Raw genomic sequence first — 23,053 nt, 5'->3', positions numbered from 1 at the left:
GTGTCTTTTATTTAGGTGTCTAGAAGCTCTTCAAACCTTCAAATGCAGGTGGTTTCAACATTGGGGAAATGAAAGAAACCGAAGCAGTCTTGCGTTCTCCATGGACTGATCAGAGCTCTTGGTTGGCCGTCTTTCTGGTTCAATGGACATCAGCCAGGAAACTGAGACACAGCAGGCTGCCTGTTCTGGGCTTGTTACCTGTCCTCATTATAGCCCAGCCTATCATTCTGGAAAAGGGACCATGGTTGGGCCTTCCAACTACTTGGTTCTGAGTGTGTGGATCCAGCAAGGATCTTATCCAGAGGCCCTAAAACACTGAGGACAAAAATAAGTGCATCAGGACAAAAACTTCCCCAGGCTGGCCCAGATGCCTGTGCTCAGAGCCTGCATCCACATGGCTCCTAGGTTGGAGCACAGCTGAGAGCAGCACTTCCCATAGCAGATCCTCACAGCACCAACTGCATGGAAATTAGCCATCCCTATCAGAAAAATTAAAGGTCCCAGTGGTGGTGGAAGTTTGGAAAAGGAAGCTTTAAGCCCACATTACTTTGGGAGATGCTGTCCAGTGGGATTGTTGATGCCATGGGATGGATCTGGCCCATGGAGGCTCTGAGGACATCATCCTGGGCATTTGCTTCAAAGTGTTTCACCAGCAAAGGGAAACTCATCTTAGAAATTAGTCCCTGATGTCTACTAAGGTCCTGCTAAGAGCCCCATCTGGTATCAGACACAACATGCATACTGCAGCAGTCTCTGCCCTCAGGCGATTGAGACTGCATTTATAGTCAGAGGCCAGATCAACACGTGAAAAACAAGGCAGGCAGGACAACAGAGGTGAGGGCAGGGTGCAAGGTGCATTCCCCATCATGGCCCTTGATTTTCCTTTATTCTTTGTTTATTCATTGCTTTTGCAAATTAAGGCAATTGCTAAGGTGCGTTATTATTATTAGGTTTAAAAATTACTCTTGCTCTGTCATGGAGCAGACACACACATGCACACGCAATTTTCCAAAGTCATGATCACTGAGCATAAAGGAAAAACCAAAAGAAAACAAAATAAAACTTGGCAGAGATCACCATTTTTGATCCATAATTTTGATCCATTAGACCACAAATAGATTTTGTTCAAGTGAACAGTCTTATAGCTACAGACTAATTGAGTAAAACAGATAATTATCAAACCTACTCTGTGCTTTTGCAGACAATAGGAAAATTTGTTACTTCTACTGTAAAATGGGCCCAAAAACATTTACTTGCTTCATATACAAGCTCATGATCTTTGGAGTATACTTGAACTCCCCTAGAAACATGCCCTGGTTTAAATGCAACCTATTATCACCATGTAACCCCTAATAATGTTCCCAAATAGTACTCCCTTGGTCTGGATGAAGTACTTCCTCTCATGATTTCCCTTGGTTTCCTTCACTCCTCTTCATGGGTTTCTGACCACCCAAGTGTCTGGAATCCTGCCTCTGTGGCTTAGAGGAATGAACTCGGAACAATTTCGAGGTTTCTGTTGTTTTTACAAATGGCACAGTTGGTACTGAGAGGAGAGCCAAATTATATCATTTCTTTCTTTTTTAAGGCAAGCTTTCATTCCTTTCAGACCACTAAAAGTTATTCTTTAAAAAAGGGTTATTTATTTGGCAGTATCTACTATTTCTTGGTTTATTTTTTTAAGTGTTGTATAAGTGGCTTATATAGGCTGATTTCCCCTACCTGGAAGGATTAGGCTCCCTCTAGGTCATAAGGCAGTTCTGGGACTTGATCTTGACACCACTGTTACTAAAACAAACCGGACACAATCTATTTGAGGTGTCTTTGGGGAGTAGGGTCCACACTATGTAATAAAAGCAGCTGCAGGAAATAAATCTAAGAGCCCTTACTTACAGCTTGCATGTGCAAGGAATGTTGAAGCTGGAAAGAGAGTTGGTTTCTCTGAAAGCAAGGCATCTGAAAAGTTGGAGAGTTCTTTGGTCAATTATTTATGATGATTGCAATGGCACTTCAAGGGAAGGTCAAATGTCCTTGTGCCTACCTATTTTACAGCTTTCAAAGTAATAGGGTATGTGTGCATATTTCTGCATGCGTGTGGACAGTGTTAGCACAGGAATATTTTGGAAACTTTGGGCAACAAGTAGCAGGCATGGAGCCCCAGGAGGTGAACAGTGTTGAGGAGAGATCCTGTGGGAACATCAGCCTTGTCCATAGAGGCAGTCCTGGGCTGCTGGCCTCTGGAGAAACGAGTCATACATGAAGAGATGGTGAAAGCTAATGGGGTTTCTGATCCTGGCTCATCTCAAGCTTCCTAGATAGTTTTCCTTTTTATTTTTAAAAGAGTCATGATCAGATCACAGGGTAAGCAGTAAGAATAAAATTAGAAAATACTGGTAATATGGGAAAATATCTGGGTCTAATACTGAATAAAACTAAAAAATAACACAATGAGATGATAGCACACTTTTTACTGATACGTATGTATTAAAGGCCAACTGATTATATTTTTGGAAACTTTAGTAAACAGGATAAAATTCTAATGCAAGAGGATTAGCTATAGTCTTTCAACTGCCTGTGGGAAACCACTATGTTAATTAATTATTTATTGCAGATACATTTATTTTTATTTTAATTTCTTTTTCTCTTTTCCCCCAAGTTTTTATTTAAATATTTTTTGAGAGAGAGAGAAGGAGAGAGAGAGAGAGAAAGCATGGGCAGGGGGAGGGACAGAGGGGGAGAGAGAGAGAATCCTAAGAAGGCTCCATGCTCAGCTTAGAGCCTGATGTGGGGCTTGATCTCAGGATCCTGAGATCATGACCTGAGCCAAAATCAAGAGTTGGATGTTTAACCGACTGAGCCACCCAAGTTCCCCCCAAGTTTTTATTTAAATTCAAGTTAGTTAACATATAGTGTAGTATTGGTTTTAGAAGTAGAATTTAGTGATTCATCACTTACATATAACACCCAGTGCTCATCACAACAAGTACCCTCCTTAATACCCATCACCCAGTCACCCCATCCCCCTACCCACCTCCCCTCTAGTAACCAGTTTGTTTTCTATAGTTAAGAGTCTCTTATGGTTTTGGGCACCTGGGTGGCTCAGTCATTAAGCATCTGCCTTCGGCTCAGGTCATGATCCCAGGGTCCTGGGATCGAGTCCCGCATTGGGCTCCCTGCCCCGTGGGAAGCCTGCTTATCCTTCTCCCACTCCCCCTGCTTGTATTCCCTCTCTCGCTATCTCTCTCTCTGTCAAACAAATAAATAAAATCTTAAAAAAAAAAAAAAAGAGTCTCTTATGGTTTGCCTCACTCTCTGTTTTTATCTTATTTTATTTTTCCTTCCCTTCCCCTTCGTTCATTTGTTTCCTAAATTCCACATATGAGTGAAATCGTGTGGTATTTGTGTTTCTCTGACTGACTTATTTCACTTAGCATAATACACTCTAGCTCCATCCATGCTGTTGTAAATGGCAAGATTTCACTCTTTTTAATGGCTGAGTAATAGTCCATACCACATCTTCTTTATCCATTCATCAGTCGATGGACACTTAGGCTCTTTCCATAGTTTTGCTATTGTTGATAATGCTGTTATAAACAGCAGAGTGCTTGTATTTATTTAAATCTCTATTTTTGTATCTTTTGGGTAAATACCTAGTAGTGCAATTGCTGAGTGGTAGGGTAGTTCTATTTTTAACTTTTTGAGGAACCTCCATACTGTTTTCCGGAATGGCTGCATCAGTTTGCATTCCCAACAGTGCATGAAGGTTCACCTTTCTCTGCATCCTCCCCAACATCTGTTATTTCCTGTGTTGTTAGTTTTAGACATTCTGACTGGTGTGAGGTGGTATCTCAGTCTAGCCTTTTTTTTCTTTTCTCTTCTTTTTTAGGTTCAGGGTAGAGTTTAGTGACTCATCAGTTGCATATAACACCCAGTGTTCATTACATCAAATACTGTTCTTAATGCCCATCACCCAGTTACCCCATCCCCCCACCCACCTCCCCTCCAGCAACCCTGTTTGTTTCCTATAGTTAAGATTCTCTTATGGTTTGCCTCTCTATTTTTATCTTATTTTAGTTTCCTTCCTTTCCCCTGTGTTCATTAGTTTTCTTGCTTAAATTCCCCATATAAGTGAAATCATATGGTATTTGCCTTTCTCTGACCTATTTTGCTTAGCATAATACCCTCTAGTCCCACCCATGTCATTGCAAATGGCAAGATTCCATTCTTTTTGATGCCTGAGCAGTATTCCACTATATACATATATATTCCTATATATATATGTATACATATATATACTACTTTATCCATTCATCCATCAATGGATATCTGAGCTCCTTCCATATTTTGGCAATTGTAGATATTGCTACTATAAACATTGGGGTGCGTGTGCCCCTTTGAAGCACTATGTTTGGATAAATACCTAATAGTGCAATTGTTGGGTTGTAGGGTAGTTCTATTTTTAATCTTTTTAAAAAAAGATTTATTCATTTATTTGACAGAGAGAGCACAAGCAGGGGGAGCAACAGGCAGTGGGAGAGGGAGAAGGTCGATCCCAGGACCTGAGATCATGTGTATCTTTAAGGTAAATACCAAGGAGTGCAATTGCTGGGTCATAGGGTGCTCTATTTTCAACTTTTTGAGGAACCTCCATACTGTTTTCCAGAGTGGCTGCACCAGATTGCATTCCCACCAACAGTGTGGGAGGGTTCCCCTTTCTCTGCATCCCCGCCAACATGTGTCATTTCCTGAGTTGTTCGTTTTAGCCATTCTGACAGGTGTGAGGTGGTATCTCATTGTGGTTTTGATCTGTATTTCTCTGATGTTGATGTTGAACATTTTTCATGTCTGTCAGACATCTGTATGTCTTCTTTAGAAAACTGTCTTTCATGCCTTCTGCCCATTTCTTAACTGGATTATTTATTTTTTTGGGTGTTGAGTCTGATAAATTCTTTACAGATTTTGGATACTAGCCTTTTATTGATATGTCATTTGCAAATATCTTCTCCCATTCTGTAGGTTGCCTTTTAGATTTGTTGATTGTTTCCTTTGCTGTGCGAAAGGTTTTATCTTCTTTAAAAAAAAGATTTTATTTATTTATTTGTCAGAGAGAGAGAGAGAGAACACAAACAGGGGGAGTGGCAGGTGGAGGGAGAAGCAGGCTCCCAAATGAGCAAGGAGCCCAATACAGGACTCGATCCCAGGACCCTGGGATCAAGACCTGAGCCGAAGGCAGACTCTCAATGAACTGAGCCACCCAGGTGTCCCCAGAAGCTTTTATCTTGATGAAGTACCAATAGTTCATTTTTGCTTTTGTTTCCCTCGCCTCTGGAGACATGTCTAAGGAAGACGTTGCTGCAGCCAAGGTCAAAGAGGTTGCTGCTTGTGTTCTTCTATAGGATTTTGTTTTCCTATTTCACATTTAGGTCTTTCATCCATTTTGAGTTTATTTTTGTGTATGGTGTAACAAAGTGGTCCAGTTTCATTCTTCTGTATGTGGCTGTCCAATTTTCCCAACACCATTTGTTAAAGAGACTGTCTTTTTTCCATTGGATATTCTTTCTTGCTTTGCAGATTAGTTGACCACGTAGTAGTGGGTCCATTTCTGGGTTCACTATTCTGTTCCATTGATCTGTGTGTCTGTTTTTATACCAGTACACCACTATCTTTTTTTTAAATTTTATTTTATTGTGTTATGTTAACCACCAATGGGGAAAAACTGAGAGCTTTCCTCCTAAGGTCAGGAACGCGGCAGGGATGTCCACTATCACCACTGCCATTCAACATAGTATTAGAAGTCCTAGCCACAGCAATCAGACAACAAAAAGAAATAAAAGGCATCCGAATCGGCAAAGAAGAAGTCAAACTTTCACTCTTTGAGGATGATATGGTACTCTGTGGAAAACCCAAAAGACTCCACCCCAAAACTGCTAGAACTCATACAGGAATTCAGTGAAGTGGCAGGATATAAAATCAATGCACAGAAACCAGTAGCATTCCTATACACCAACAACAAGACAGAAGAAAGAGAAACTAAGGAGTCGATCCCATTTACAATTGCACCCAAAACCATAAGATATCTAGGAATAAATCTAACCAAAGAGGCAAAGAATCTGTACTCAGAAAACTACAAAATACTCATGAAAGAAATTGAGGAAGACAGAAAGAAATGGAAAAACGTTCCATGCTCATGGATTGGAAGAACAAATATTGTGAAGATGTCAATGCTACCTAGAGCAATCTACACATTTAAGGCAATCCCTATCAAAAGACCATCCACTTTTTTCAAAGAAATGGAACAAATCATCCTAAAATTTGTATGGAACAAGAAAAGACCCCGAATAGCCAGAGGAATATTGAAAAAGAAAAGCAAAGCTGGCGGCATCACAATTCCGGACTTCAAGCTCTATTACAAAGCTGTCATCATCAAGACAGTATGGTACTGGCACAGAAACAGACACATAGATCAAAGGAACAGAATAGAGAGCCCAGAAATGGACCCTCAACTCTATGGTCAACTCATCTTCGACAAAGCAGGAAAGAATGTCCAATGGAAAAAAGACAGTCTCTTCAACAAATGGTGTTGGGAAAATTGGACAGCCACATGCAGAAGAATGAAACAGTACACTACTATCTTGATGATTACATTTTTGTAATACAGCTTGAAGTCCAGAATTGTGATGCCTCCGGCTTTTCTTTTCTTTTTCAACATTATTTTGGCTATTCAGGGTCTTTTCTCGTTCCATACAAATTTTAGGATTGTTTGTTCCAGCTCTGTGAAAAATGCTGTTGTTATTTTGATGGGTTTGCATTGAAAATGTAGATTGCTTTGGGTAGTATAGATATTTTAACAGCATTTGCTCTTCTAATCCATGAGTATAGAATGTTTTTCCATTTCTTTGTGTCGTCCTCAATTTCTTTCATAAGCGTTGTATAGTTTTCAGAGTACAGATCTTTCACCTCTTTGGTTAGGTTTATTCCTAGGTATCTTATGGTTTTTGGTGCAATTGTAAATGGGATTGATTCCTTGATTTCTCTTTCTTCTGCTTCATTGTTAGTGTATAGAAATGCAACTGATTTCTGTGCATTGATTTTTTTTTGTTTTGCCTTTTTTAATTTTTATTTTATTTTTTAAATTTTATTATGTTATGTTAATCACCATACATTATATCATTGGTTTTTGATGTAGTGTTCCATGATTCATTGTTTGCGTATAACACCCAGTGCTCCATTCAGTACATGCCCTCTTTAATACCCATCACCAGGCTAACCCATTCCCCCACCCCCCTCCCCTCTAGAACTGTGCATTGATTTTATATCCTGCCACGTTGCTGAATTCGTGTATCAGTTCTAGCAATTCTTTTGTGGAGTCTTTCAGGTTTTCTACATAGAATATCATATCATCTGTGAAGAGTGTATGTTTGACTTCTTTGCCAATTTGGATACCTTTCATTTCTTTTTGTTGTCTGATTGCTGAGACTAGGACTTCCAGTACTATGTTGAAATACAGTCATGAGAGTGGACATCCCTGTATGTTCCTTACCTTAGAGGAAAAGCTCTCCATTTTTTTCCCATTGAAGATGAGATTAGCTATGGGTATTTCCTATATGGCCTTTATGATGTTGAGGCATATTACCTCTATCCCTACTTTGTTGAGGGTTTTTATCAAGAAACAATGCAGTATTTTGTCAAATGCTTTTTCTGCATCTATTGAGAGGATCGTACAGTTCTTATCCTTTCTTTTATTAACGTGGTTTATTGTGCTGATTGATTTGCAGATGTTGATTTGCAGATGTTGATTTGCAGATGAATAATCCTTTTAATGTACTGTTGGATCCGATTAGCTAGTATCTTGTTGAGAATTTTTGCATCCATGTTCATCAGGGATATTGATCTCCTTTTTAGTGGGGTCTCTGTCAGGTATTGGGATCAAGGTAATGCTGGCCTCAAAGAATGAGTTTGTTTCCTTGTTGATCTTCTGCTTAGATGATCTGTCCATTGCTGTGAGTGGGGTGTTAAAGTCCCCTACAATTATAGTATTATTATCAATGGGTTTCTTTAAGTTTGTTACTAATTGATTTATGTATTTGGCTACTCTCAAGTTAGGGACATAAATATTTACAATTATTAGATCTTCTTGTTGGATAGACCCCTTTATTATGATAAAATGTCCTTCTTTTTTTTTTAAATGGAAGTTTTCCTTCCATTTCTATTTTTTGAAACAACTTCAGAATGGGTATTAATTCTTCTTTAAATGTTTGGTAGAAACATTTTTGGGAGATTTTTTATTACTGATTCAATTTCTTTGCTGGTTATGGGTCTATTCAGATCTTCTGGTTTCAATTTTGGTAGTTTATATGTTTCTAGGACTGTGTCCATTTTTTCCAGATTGCCTAATTTGTTGGCATGTAATTGTTCATAATATTCCCTCATAATTGTTTGTATTTCTTTGGTGTTGGTTGTGATCTCTCCTCTTTCATTCATGATTTTATTTATTTGAGTCCTTTCTCTTTTCTTTTTGATAAATCTGGCTACAGGTTTATCAATCTTGTTAATTCTTTTAAAGAACTGTCTCCTAGTTTCCTCGATCTGTTTCTGTTGGTTTTTTTATTTCTATATCATTTATACCTGCTCTGATCTTTATTATTCTCCTTCTTCTGCTGGATTTAGGCTTAATTTGCTGTTCTTTTTCCAGCTCATTTAGGTGTAAGGTTAGGTTGTATATTTGAGACTTTTCTTGCTTCTTGAGGAAGGCCTGTATTGCTATATGCTTTCCTCTTATGACCATCTTTGCTGAATCCCAAAAGTTTCCAAGTGTCATGTTTTCATTTTCATTTGCTTCCATGTATTTTTAAAAATTCTTCTTTAATTTCTTGGTTAACCCATTCATTCTTTAGTAGAATGTTCTTTAACCTTCACGTATCTGTGGTTCTTCCAAATTTTTTCTTGTGGTTGACTTCAAGTTTCATAGCCTTGTGGTCTGAAAATATGCATGGTAGGATCTCAATCTTTTTGTACCAGTTGAATCCTGAGTTGTGGCCCAGTATGTGATCTAGCCTGGAGAATGTTCCATGTGCACTTGAAAAGAATGTGTGTTCTACTGCTTTAGGATGAAATGCTCTGAGTATATCTGTTAAATCATCTGGTCCAGTGTTTCATTCAAAGCACCTGTTTCCTTGTTGATCTTCTGCTTAGATGATCTGTCCATTGCTGTGAGTGGGGTGTTAAAGTCCCCTACAATTATAGTATTATTATCAATGAGTTTCTTTAAGTTTGTTACTAATTGATTTATGTATTTGGCTACTCCCAAGTTAGGGACATAAATATTTACAATTATTAGATCTTCTTGTTGGATAGGCCCCTTTATTATAACAAAATGTCCTTCTTTATCTTTTATTATAGTCTTTGTTTTAAAATCTGCTTTGATATAAATATGGCTACTCCAGGTTTCTTTTGATGTCCATTAGCATGATAAGTAGTTCTCCACCCCCTCACTTTCAATCTGGAGGTGTCTTTGGGTCTAAAATGAGTCTCTTGTAGGCGGCATATCGATGGATCTTGTTTTTTTTTTTTTTTTTAATCCATTCTGATACCCATTGTCTTTTGATTGGAGCATTTAGTCCATTTATATTCAGAGTAATTGTTGAAAGATATGAATTTAGTGCCATTATATTACCCGTAAGTCATTGTTTCTGTAGATTGTCTTTTTTCTTTTGTAGTCTTTGTTACTTTTGGTCTCTTTTCCACTTAAAGTGTTCCCTTTAATCTTTCTTGCAGGGCTGGTTTAGTGTTCATGAACTCCTTTAGTTTTAGTTTGTCTTGGGAACTCGTTATCTGTCCTTCTATTCTGAATGACAGCCTTGCTAGATAAAGTATTCTTGGCTGCATATTTTTCCCATTTAGCATATTGAATATATCATGCCAGTCCTTCCTGCCCTGCCAGGTCTCTGTGGACAGGTCTGCTGCCAGCCTTATGTGTCTACCTTTGTAGGTTAAGGACCTTTTCTCCCAAGCTGCTTTCAGAATTCTATCTTTACCTTTGTATTTTGCAAATTTCACTATGATATATTGTGGTTTTGACCTGTTTTTATTGATTTTGAGGGGAGTTCTCTGTGCTTCTTGGGCTTGAATGTCTGTTTCCTTACCCTGATTAGGTAAATTATAAGCTATAATTCATTCAAATACACCTTCTGCCCCCTTTCCCCCCTCTTCTTCTTCTTCTTTTTTAAAAAAATTTTTTTTTTATTCATGTGACAGAGAGAGAGATAGAGAGAGAGGGAATATGAGCAGGGGAGAGAGGCAGAGGGAGAGGGAGAAGCAAACTCCCTGCTGAGCCAGGACCCTGATATGGGGCTCAATCCCAGGACCCCGAGATCATGCCCTGAGCTGAAAGACGCTCAACCATCTGAGCCACCCAGGTGCCCCCCCTTCTTCTTCTGGGACTCCTATGATACAGATATTATTGTGCTATATGAAATTGCTGAGTTCCCTATATTTGTGATCTAATAGTTTTCTTTCCCTCTTCTTTTCAGCTTCATTCATTTCCATAATTTTATCTTTTATTTTACCTATTTGTTCCTCTGCTTCTTCCATCCTTGTTGGGATTACATCCAGTCACTTTTGCACCTCAATTATAGCATTTTTTTAAAATTTCAGCCTGACTAGTTTTTAGGTCTATCTCTGCAGCAAGATTTTCTCTGGTGTCTTCTATGCTTTTTTCAAGACCAGCTCATAGTCTTATAACTGTTGATCTAAATTCTTGTTTGGATATATTGCTTATAGCTGTTTTGAGCAAATCCCTAGCTGTGGTTTCTTCTTGATATTTCTTGCGGGGAGAATTCCTCCATCTTGTCATTTTGTCTAGGTTTCTGTCTTTTGTGTGTTATGAAAGCTTCTTATGTTTCCTGCTCCTGAGAGTGATACTATATTAAGAAGGGGTCATACACTGTCCAAGGCATGTGCTTCAGGAAGGGTTTCTGGTGTATGCTATGTGCACTCTGCTGCTGCATTTTGGTTGCTCTTTCCCACAGGCCAGTCATCTGCAGAGTTCCTCCTTGGTTGCAGTAGGGGATGTTTGGACCTTTACTAAGTGTTCCTCTATTTGTTTGTGAAAATAAGCCTGGAGAAAAAAAAGCCTGATCCAAAAAAGAGAAAAGGAAAGGGAACAAAAGAAACAAACAGATAAAGAAAAAACTACAATACTGATTCCAAAGTAAAAAAAGAAAAAGCCTGGTCCTATTTCCACCAGAACTGAAGCTGACGCTTTGGAGCACTCTATGATCAGTAGACTTGAAACATGTGGGGGGCCTCTTCTGGTCCTCTGGAGGAGAGGTCCCCTGCACTGGTTCACAGTCAGACCTGCCATATTAAAGATGCTCTTGCCAGGCATAGTGGGGAAGGGTTTGGTGTAAGGGACTCCAGCCTCCAGTGGGGCACTGTGTTGCTTACTGAAGTCCAACTGTGCTAGTTGGGGGGGGGGGGGAGATGGCATTGTTCCGCTCTCTCATCCCTAGGGAGGGGAGCTTGCACCTGCCGCTGTTCAGGAAGCCTTCACAGAAAAGTAATCATCTCCCCCCGTTGTGTCCCAGGCTTCCATCATCTCCTTGCCCTCAACCTGTCTGTGCCTGGGTGTCCACATGCCTGGCATCACCTTTCTCCTGTGTTTTATCTCTGGCACATGACTGGGATTCAAAACTCCAAATCTTAAAGGACCTGGCAAGGAATGGACCTGCTTTCCTCCTCTGGAGCCTCACAGCTCTGTGTCTGGTGCCATTTTGTCCCATAAAAGCAGTCTCAGGGCCACACTGGTGGTTGGAGTTTATGGTAAAGCACAGGGAAAAGCTGAAACCAGGTTATCTGTCCTTTGAGTGCACTTCTGTCACTTGCTCATGAATGGCCACTCAATGGCGCCTGTGGGTCTTTTGTCCTTAGAGAGGCAATATACCCTCTTCCAAATGTACTCCAGGAAGGGGAACATTCTCTCCCAGTGAGACCTAGGGGATTCTTACAGCATGCTGCCCCACTGCTCCTGGGCCTCTGCCCTCCTCCCCAAGAGCACTCTTCCCACCCAGCTTGACTCCAGCAAATGGTGCAGACTTCTAAAACCTCAGAGCTTGATCTCCACTGTTCATAAAAACTTGCAGTAGTCAGTTCCTCTCAATTCCCCAGTCAATGGTTTTGGGGAGTGTTTCCTGTACAAACCTGACATGCTGCTCTGTCTTCCTATCTCTTTTCCTCTCTCTGTCCTCTCTTCATGAAGAGGCCTCCAACCCCTCCATGGCACCATGACTTTTCTCTCCCCCAATTCGTGTCTCCATACTTCATCCTGCCATGTTTTCTCCCTCTAATTGTGTAGATTTTTCTTTTCATTCTCTGGTCAATTTCCTAGGTGTTCAAAATGATTTGATGTTGATCTAGCTGTGTTCGAGGGACAAAGCAAGCCCAGGGTTGCCCTACTACTCCACCATCCCTCTATGTTATTTTAAATAACCGTTTAAAAAAATTGGGATTTATCTATTGAAAATATTGGCAAAATAAACAAACAAACAAAAAATCATTCATAATCTGCCATTCAGGTATAACTACTATTAAAGTTTTGGTATTTTTCCTTCTAGTCTTCTCTTTTTTTGTATATACACATGTATTACAAAGTTGAAATTTTACTGCATATATTGTTGTTTTTAAATTTTTAACCTACTTGTTTTCATTCAATGTCAAATCAAGAGCATCCTTCCCCTATAGTCAGTATGTTATGTTTATGTAAATTGAATCTAGGAAACATCAGATGCTATTTTTCATGCAACAACTCCTGTGCCAGGAAATGGAACTTTGATTTCCACACACATTTCATTGTTGAAGGATTCTCAAGATATTCTAAGGGGCCATTTCCAACTTTCCTAAAATGATGATGGTGAGGCAGGATATGGCCAAGGAAAAGAACATCATGGAGCAATTCCTGTCCTGATTGAGGTCACTCTTTGGCAAAGGGCTCACATCAGGACTGGAGGGTCACTAGCCTTGTGACTCTAGGACTAGAAGAATGTGCAGGGCATCCACCAGTTCTATTTGGTGGCTGCAGGAGTGGTACAGACTCCAGGGCAGTGCAGCCCAGTAGGTCATGTGTCACTGCGCCCTTTGTTTTCTTCCTCCAGTGCTCTTGGGGTCCATTCTTCTTAATTGTGAGATGAAGGGCAGGGCCAGCTAAGAAGTCTAGTTCTCAGTACCATGATGGGTAATCAGTATTTACTGCTGTTATTATATTTCAAGGGCCTCAAGGTGTCTTCCCATCCTTTGATCTACTTGGAAACTAAGGTCTTCACTCATCTCACTTTAGAATAATGATTTAACAGTCTTCATCCAGATTACAGCAAAGAGAACTAGCAGCTCATTAAGAGGATAATGGAACATGACTGAGTGGCATTTTTTTCTGGGAAAGCAAGGAAATTGACTACTCATATGCAACATCTTCACAGAACACAAGAGAAACATAATTTAGTCTTCTTAGAGATTCTATGAAGACATTTGTAAAAGGCATCATTCTTTTTTTAAACTTTGTATAAAGAAGAATTTCAAACAAATACAAAAGTAAACAGAATAGTATAATAAGCCCCTATGTTTCCACTGCACAGTTTCACCTATGGCCACTCTTTTCTTTCTTTCAAGCTTTACTGAGATCTAATTAACAAATAAAAATTGTGTATACTTAAGGTGCACCTAGTATGGCCACTCTTGTTATATCTGTACCTCCATCTACTCCCTCTCTTTTATATTGTTTTGAACCAAACCTCAGACATCATATCATTCATCCATTAATATTTTTGTACATATCTCTTGAAGAGGAGGATTGAAAAACAACCTTAAGGCCATTATCACACCAAGCAAATTAACAATTCTTCCTTAATGTCATCAGATATCCAGGAAATGCTCTAATTTCTCATTGTCTCATGAATGTTATAATTTTTTTTAATAACTTGTTTGTTTGAATCAGGATCCAAAAAATTCCACACATTGGAGTTGATTGTTGTCTTTTAAGTCTTTTTAATGTAGAGGTGTCTCCCTCATGCCTTCTCTTTTTTCTACCCCCTTAGAATTTATTTATTGAAGAACCTGAGCTGTGTGTCCTGGAGAATTTCCCATAGTCTATAAATTTTGCTGATTGCTGCCCTATGTCATAGTGTAGACTGTTCCTCTGTCCTCTGTATTTCCATAATTTAGTAGTTGGATCTAGAAGCTTAATCAGATTCAGCCTTGCTGATTTCAGATTCAAAAAAGATTTTTGGGACAAAATTACTTCACAGGTGGTATGTGTGTGTCCATGAGGAGGTACATTATGCTTAGTTGACTCTTGGAGATGTTAGCAGCTATGTTTTCTCAGTGCTTAGCTAGCTGGCTAGATATTTCCTTAATATGATATAAAAACATATTTCAATTCCAACAGCAATATCATGCTTAAAACACAGAAACACTTGAAGCATTTGCATCCAGGAGGAAGACAAGACTATATACTTTCACAAATGTTATGTAACACTTTTCTAGAGATCAGTTAATAAATTACAGGAGAAAGAAATGTGATATATACAAATTAAAAAGAAGGAGGTAAACTAATCATTAATTGCAGGTTATGTGATAGTTATTTATTACAGCAGATTTTCTTGGGTTTTCCAGGAAATTACAAATAGTTAAATATTTTAATAAGGTGGCTAGATTCAAAATTTATATTCTATAGACAATGGCTTTCATATAGACGAATGAAAACTAGTTAGTCTAAATACAAAACAAAACTAGATAGTCTAAAACTAGTTTAATAAATATTCCATATACAAAAGCAACAACCACAAAAAAGCCCACCTATGAATAAACTTAATTAGAAATGTGCAAAAAATCTATATAAAAGCTCATCAAGATGCTACTGAAGGAATCCAAATAGGACTTAGCCAAAACAAAAACCAAAGAAACACATAAAACACTTAAAATAACAGCAAAAAAACCAAACCAAACCAAAACAAAACAAAACAAAAAACCCAAACAAGCAAACAACCCTCCCCAACCCCCCCCCCATGACCTTGTATAAGACTCAGTATCACTAAGAGGTCAATTCTTCATAGGTTAAAAATTTCAAAATGATGGATTTTTGGAACTAGACAGTTTATGCTAAAGCTCATATGGAAAAGTGAATAAGCAAGTACAAGCAGGAAGGTTCTGGAAAAAAGGAATAATGGGGAGAAGGAACTATCTATACCAAATATTGAACACGTTATAAAGCTACAGTAATGAAAACTATGGGTTTCTGATATATTATTATTTACAGATCAATGGAGTGGGCTAAAGTTTAGAAACATTCAAATATGGATAAGAATTTAGCATCTATATTAAAAGTGGTATTTCAAGTAAGTGAAGAAAATGTGGTTTCTGGAAAAAATGAAGCTAGATATTACATTACATAGTAATTATACATTATATAAAAATAAATTTTAGATTGATCAAAGATTTAAACATGAAAAAAAGAACTATTAAACTATTTTTGTAATGTTAAATATGGGAGAATTATAAAAGCAATATGAAATTGGGAAGGCTTTTCTAATATGAGAAAATTCAGGAAAAATAAAAGAAAAACAAGTATGCAAAAGAAAAAAAATACTTCTGTGTAGTGGAAAACAAACAAACAACAGCACTCTCTAAATAACTAAAAGTAAAGGTAGAAGATATGTAGGGTAAAAAATAATGCTTGACCTTGCACTATACAGATATCTAAAGCTCTTGATATATACAGAGAGCTTTTATGAATTAATAAGAAATGTACCTGGTAGAACCCCAGGCAAAGAAGGTGAAATGATAATTTAAAGACAAGGGAAAATGGATGAAGCCTATGAAGAGAAGCCTAATCTCATTTATAATATAAGAAATACAAAACAAGAGGGCTACAAGATGGTGTAGGAGTAGGAGACCTAAATTTCATCTGGTCCCAAGAATTCAGCTAGTTATCAAACCATTCTGAACACCTACAAACTCAACAGGAGATCAAAGAAAAAATAGCAGCACTCTATGAACAGAAAAGCGATCACTTTCTGGAAGGTAGGATGTGCAGAGAAGTGAATCAGAGGTGAAATACTGGAATATAGACTGTGATAGAAGGGAGTTTCCATCAGCCAGCTACCAGCAAGTGATAGACCCAGGGAGCACAAAATCAGAACTTTAAGAAGTCTGCTCCGCTGAGGGACATCGCTCCAGTAGCTAAGGGGTGGGTGGTGGAACCCTTGCTGGGACAGTGTGGTCTCAGGACCCTCGGGGTCACAGAAAGACCAGGGGTGCCTGAGTGCAGCAGAGCTCCCAGGTATCAGAGCAGGGAAGCCAGCTGCAAAGACGGAGCTGAGAAGTGGGCTCTCAGCTTGGGGTTGCCATAAACTGTGATCCGTGGCACAGTCAGGCCACTACTCTTCGAGCAGGGACTCAACAAGCAGCAGATCCAGGGAGACTCCTGTTCCTCCCCTGGGAGGAGTGGCACAGGAGCTCATTGCACGAATCTGCTGGGTTTGGAGACTCCAAATGGGGTCATGTGCCAGAGACAGAAATGCTCCGTCACAGGCCAGGTGACCATGGAGTGCAACCGGATACCAGGGAGAGAGGAGTGATTGACTGCTTTTCTCTGGGGGCTTGCTGAGGATTGGGGCCCCAAGTTCTTGGCTCCTCTGGGACCAGAGATTGGGAGGCAGCCATTTTCATTCTCATCCTCTAAAGCTGTGTGCAAAGCCTTCAGGGAACAAAAGCTACAGAGAGCAAACCCAAGCAGATTACTTAGCCTGGCCCCTGGCAAGGGTGGGGCAATTCCGCCTCGGGCAAAGACATTTGAGAATCACTGCAACAAGCCCCTCCCCCAGAAGATCAGCAAGAACATCCAGTCAAGACCAACTTTACTGATCAATGAGAACGGCAGAACTCCAGCGCTAGGGGAATACAGCACATAGAATTCATGGCTTTTTTCCCCAATGATTCTTTAGTTTTTCAAAGTTAATTTTTAAAATTTTCTTTATTTTTTTTCTTTTTCTAATTTTTTGAATTTTTCTTCTTTCCTTTTTCAACCAACTTCTTATGTTATCAATTCCTTTTTTAAAATCATTTTTAAGGGTGCCTGGGTGGCTCAGTTGGTTAAGCGACTGCCTTCGGCTCGGGTCATGATCTTGGAGTCCTGGGATCGAGTCCCGCATCGGGCTCCCTGCTCAATGCAGAGTCTGCTTCACCATCTGACCGTCTCCCCTCTCATGCTCTTTCTCACTCTCTCTCCCTAAAATAAATAAATAAATTCTTTTAAAAAAATAAAATAAATAAATAAAATCATTTTTAATTTTCATTTTTACATTCATGTTCTATACTTTCACTGTATTTAAACTTATTTTTTGTATATATATATGTATATAATATATAAGTTTTTCTTTCTTTAAAATTTTGGGATGCAGTTTCTTCCAACAGACCAATATATACCCTAAATCTACTGTATGGCTTTGTTCTATTCACTCACCTGATCACATTCTCTCCTCTTTTTTTTTTTTTTAATTTTTCTTCTTTCTTTTTTCAACCAACTTCTTATCAATTCCTTTTTTAAAATCTTTTTTAATTTTCATTTTTACAGTCATATTCCATCCCTTCATTGTATTTACCCTTATTTTTGTACATATATAAGTTTCTTTCTCTAAAATTTTGGGAGAGAGTTTCTTCTAACAGACCAAAATAAACCCAAAATCTAATGTGTGGCTCTTTTCTATTCACCAGCATGATCGTATTCTTTTTTTGTTTGTTTCTTTGTTTGTTGGTTTTCCCCTTGGTTTCGGGTCTCTCCTGATTTCTTTAGTGTATATTTTTCTGCGGTCATTTTACCCTTTTAGCATTTTGTTCTCTCATTCATCTATTCTTCTCTGGATGAAATGACAAAACGGAAAAACTCACCTCAAAAAAAGAACAAGAGACAGTACCTACTGCCAGGGACCTAATCAACATGGACATTAGTAAGATGTCAGAACTATAGTTCAGAATGACGATTATAAAGATACTAGCTGGGTTTGAAAAGAGCATAGAAGATACTAGAGAATCCCTTTCTGGAGAAATAAAATCTAACCAAGTTGATATCAAAAAGGCTATTAATGAGGTACAATAAAAAATAGAGGCTCTAACTGCTAGAATAAATAGGGCAGAAGAGAGAATCAGTGATATAGAAGACCAAATGATGGAGAATAAAGAAGCCGAGGAAAAGAGAGATAAACAACTATTGGATCACGAGGGGGAGAATTTGAGAGATAAGTGATACCATAAGGTGAAATAATATTAGAATAATTGGGATCCCAGAAAAAAAAAAGAAAGAGGGGGGCAGAAGGTATATTGGAACAAATTATAGTGGAGTACTTCCCTAATTTGGGGAAGGAAACAGGCATCAAAATCCAGGAGGCATAAAGAACCCCCCTCAAAATCAATAAAAATAGGTCAACACCCCAACATCTAATAGTAAAACTTACAAATCTCAGAGACAAAGAGAAAATCCTCAAAGCAGCTCGGGACAAGAGGTCTGTGACCTGCAATGGTAGAAACATTGGATTGGTAGCAGACCTATCCACAGAGACCTGGCAGGCCAGACAGGACTGGCATGATATATTCAGGGCACTAAATGAGAAAAATATGCAGCCAAGAATCCTATATTGAACTAGGCTGTCATTGAAAATAGAAGGAGAGGTAAAAAGCTTCCAGGACAAACAAAAACTAAAATAACTTGCAATCACCAAACCAGGCCTACAAGAAATATTAAGAGGCATCCTCTAAGCAAAGAGAGAGCCTAAAAGTCACATAGACCAGAAAGGAATAGAGACAATATACAGTAACAATCACCTTACAGGCAATACAATGGCACTAAATTCGTATCTTTCAATAGTTACCCTGAATGTAAATGGGCTCAATGCCCCAATCAAAAGACAAAGCGTATCAGATTGGATAAAAAAAACAAGACCCATTGATATGCTGTCTGCAAGAGACTCATTTTAGACTCAGAGACACCTCCAGATTGAAAGTGAGGGGGTGGAAAACCATTAGCATGCTAATGGACATCAAAAGAAAGCTGGGGTCCATCATCTCTCATGGTTCGTCTCCTCCTCCAATTCCCCCCCTTCATTCTTCCCCTCCTGCTATCTTCTTCTTCTTCTTTTTTTTTCCTTAACATATATTGCATTATTTGTTTCAGAGGTACAGATCTGTGATTCAACAGTCTTACGCAATTCACAGTGCTCACCATAGCATATACTGTCCCCAATGTCTATCACCCAGCCACCCCATCCCTCCCACCCCCCACCACTCCAGCAACCCTCAGTTTGTTTCCTGAGATTAAGAATTCCTCATATCAGTGAGGTCATATGATACATGTCTTTCTCTGATTGACTTATTTCGCTCAGCATAATACCAGGAGGGACTTAATTCTTAACCTGGAGTTGGTGGATGTTGCAGGAGCTCTGAGACTGCTGATATGGTAGTATGTGTCATGAATTTGTGAGGCTGTAGTCCGTGTTTCTGTCAGATTCACAAAGTGGCCTGTGTGTAAAAAAGCAGTGCTCCTAGCTGCTAATTTGGCTTAACCCCGGGAATCTTCAGTCCATGGTCCTGAGGAAAAAAGACTTTCCAAAGAAGAAGACATATAAATTGTTAGCAGGCACATGAAAAGGTGCTCAGCATCATTAATCATCAGGGAAATGCAAATCATAACCATGAAGAGATAACACCACACACCTGTAAGAGTAGCTATTATCAAAAAGACAAGATAGAACAAATGCTGGTGAGGATATGGAGAAAAGGGAGCCCTTGTGCACTGTTGGTGGGAATGTAAATTGATTCAGTCACTATGGAAAACAGTACGGAGGTTCCTCAAAAAATTAAAAATAGAACTACCATATGATTTAGCAATCCCACTTCTGAGTATATATCCAGAGGAAATGAAAACAGGATCTTGAAACTATATGTGCACTTCCATGTTTATGACAGCATTATTCATAATAGCCAAGATATGGAAATAATCTAAGTGCCTTCCAATGGATGAATGTATAAGGATGTGGTATACATTAAGAATGAAATAGGGGGCTCCTGGGTGGCTCAGCCAGTTAAGCGGCTGCCTTCCACTCAGGACATGATTCTGGGGTCCTGGGATCAAGCCCCATATCAGGCTTCCTGCTCAGTGGAGAGTCTGCTTCTTCCTCTGTCCCTCCCCCGTTTGTGCTCTCTCTCACTCTCAAATAAATAAATAAAATATTTTATTTCATTTAAATTCTATTAATTAACATATAGTGTATTATTAGTTTCAGAGGTAGAGTTCAGTGATTCATCAGTTGCATATAACACCCAGTGCTCATTACATCACAAGCCCTCTTTAATGCCCATCACCCAGTTACCCCATCCCTCCACCCAACTCCCTTCCAGCAACACTCAGTTTGTTTCCTATAGTTAAGGGTCTCTTATGGTTTGTCTCCCTCTCTGATTTTGTCTTATTTTATTTTTCCCTCCCTTCCCCTATGATCCTCTGTTTGGTTTCTTAAATTCCACATATGAGTGAAATTATATGATAATTGTCTTTCTCTGATTGACTTATTTTGCTTAGCATAATACCCTCTAGTTCCATCCGTGTCATTGTAAATGATAAGATTTCACTTTTTGATGGCTGACTAATATTCCATTGTACATATATACCACCTCTTCTTTATCCATTCACCTGTCAATGGGCTTCTGGGCTCTTTCCATAGTTTGGCTATTGTGGACATTGCTGCTATAAACATTAGGGTGCAGGTGCCCCTTCAGATCACTATGTTTGAATCCTTTTGGTAAATACCTAGTAGTGCAATTGCTGGGTCGTAGGGTAGCTCTATTTTTAACTTTTTGAGGAACCTCCCTACTGTTTTCCAGAGTGGCTGTACCAGCTTGCAATGTAAGAGGGTTCCCCTTTCTCTGCAATCATGCCTACATTTGTCATTTCCTGACTTGTTAATTTTAGATATTCTGACAGGTGTGAGGTGGTATCTCACTGTGGTTTTGATCTGTATTTCCCTGATGCCAAGTGATGTTGAGCATTTTTTCATGTGTCTGTTGGCCATTTGTATGTCTTCTTTGGATATACAAATGTCTTCCTGCCCATTTCTTTACTGGATTATTTGTTATTTGGATTATTTTGTTTTTGGGTATTGAGCTTGATAAGTTCATTATAGATCTTGGACACTAGCCCTTTATCTGACAAGGCATTTGCAAATATCTTCTCCCATTCTGTCAGTTGTCTTTTGGTTTTGTTGACTGTTTCCTTTGCTATGCACAATTTTTTATCTTGACGAAGTCCCAATAGTTCATTTTTGCGCTTGTTTGCCATGCCTTTGGAGTTGTGTCTAGCAAGAAAATAAATAAAATCTTTTAAAAAAAGAGTAAAATAGTATTCAGCCATGAGAAAGAAGGAAATCTTGCCATTGACAGTGTGGATGGACCTTGAGGGCATTTTCCTAAGTGAGATAAATCACAGAGAAAGACAAATACTGTATGATCTCATATATGGAACTAAAAAAGCTGAACTTATAGAAACAGAGAGTAGAACTGTGGTTACTAGGTATGGGACGTGGGGGAAATGAGCAGATATTGGTCAAAGAGTAAAACCTCCAGTTATCAGATGAATAGATCCTGGGGATCTAATACACAGCATTATGAATATAGCTGAACTATATACCTGTACTATATACCTGAAAATTGCTAAGGCAGTAGATTTTAAATGTTCTCACCACAAAAAAGAAATGGTATAATGTGATGGAGGTATTATCTAATGCTATGGTGGCCATCATACTGCAATGTATAACAGTTTCAAATCAACACGTTGTCCATCTGAACTTACACAATATTATATGTTAATTATATCTCAGTAAACCCTGGGAAAAGAAGACTTTGCATGCCTATCACCGCTACTGGAAAAACACTGCAGAGTGTGTGCTAGAAGTATTGTCTTTGAGGACCAAAGAGCTGTGTAGAGCGAGCTTATGTTCTGGGTCATGCAGTTAGGAAAGGTAACTAAGCTGAGGGCACCTTCAGAGCCCCATAGAAGAGAGCAGGCCTCAGGGAGGCAGCAGATGTCAACAGGGAAGTCCATCATCACCCAGGAAAGGGAGGGTAATGACCCATAACTGTCCCTCTCCCTGGAAATCTTTTCTTTGCATTCCTGTCTCCTAGCTCAATCTCCCATTCTCTTCTAGTTGGCAAGATCTAAGTGTGTACTTTGTACTGGAAAGTCAATATACAAGCCATCCTAATGATCTCTGCTCCCTTTCCCCCTTTGGGCCTCATTTGCATCCTCTCCTTTGAAGGGAGTCTAGAGAAGAATGAATGTGTAGCTTTAGGCTATTTTAAAAATGCATGGAGTTTGGGGGGGGGAACTTCACTAATCATCAAAGAAATGTGAATTAAAATCACCTTTAGAGTTTATAAATTTTTAGCTAAGTCAGCAAAAACTAATTTACTACCTGGCAAAGTTGCAGTTAAAAAAAAGTTATACTTGCTCTAACTGACTTCTAAGTTGTTAAGAGCTTTTCAGGAAACAAGTTGGAATACACTGAGTCCTGGAAATGATTATAACAGTGGATACACTCATGTTTCACTCATGGAAATTCATCCTAAGGAAATAATTTAATGGAAGAAACAACTGGTCTACACCATTGTGCACCTACATGTCCAGGAATAGGGGAATGGCAGACTAAACCCCAGTGTTCACTGAATGGAAAAGTATCCAAGCAGGAGAAATTATAATTGTGTAGACTATATCACAAATGTAAGTGGCTTTAAATAATACATTAATTGGGAAGTCATCATAGAGGGAGAAAAGCCATGAGAGGCTCTTAACTATAGGGAACAAACTGAGGGTTGCTGGAGGGGAGATGGTTGGGGGGATGGGGTAATTGGGTGATAGGCATTAAGGAGGGCACGTGATGTGATGAGCACTGGGTGTTATATGCAACTGATAAATTATTGAACACTACATCTGAAATTAATGATGTTCTATATGTTGGCTAATTGAATT

The sequence above is a fragment of the Halichoerus grypus genome, chromosome 9 (genome assembly GCF_964656455.1).
Source record: "Halichoerus grypus chromosome 9, mHalGry1.hap1.1, whole genome shotgun sequence".
Taxonomy (NCBI): domain Eukaryota; kingdom Metazoa; phylum Chordata; class Mammalia; order Carnivora; family Phocidae; genus Halichoerus; species Halichoerus grypus.
This window is presented reverse-complemented; position numbering follows the sequence as displayed.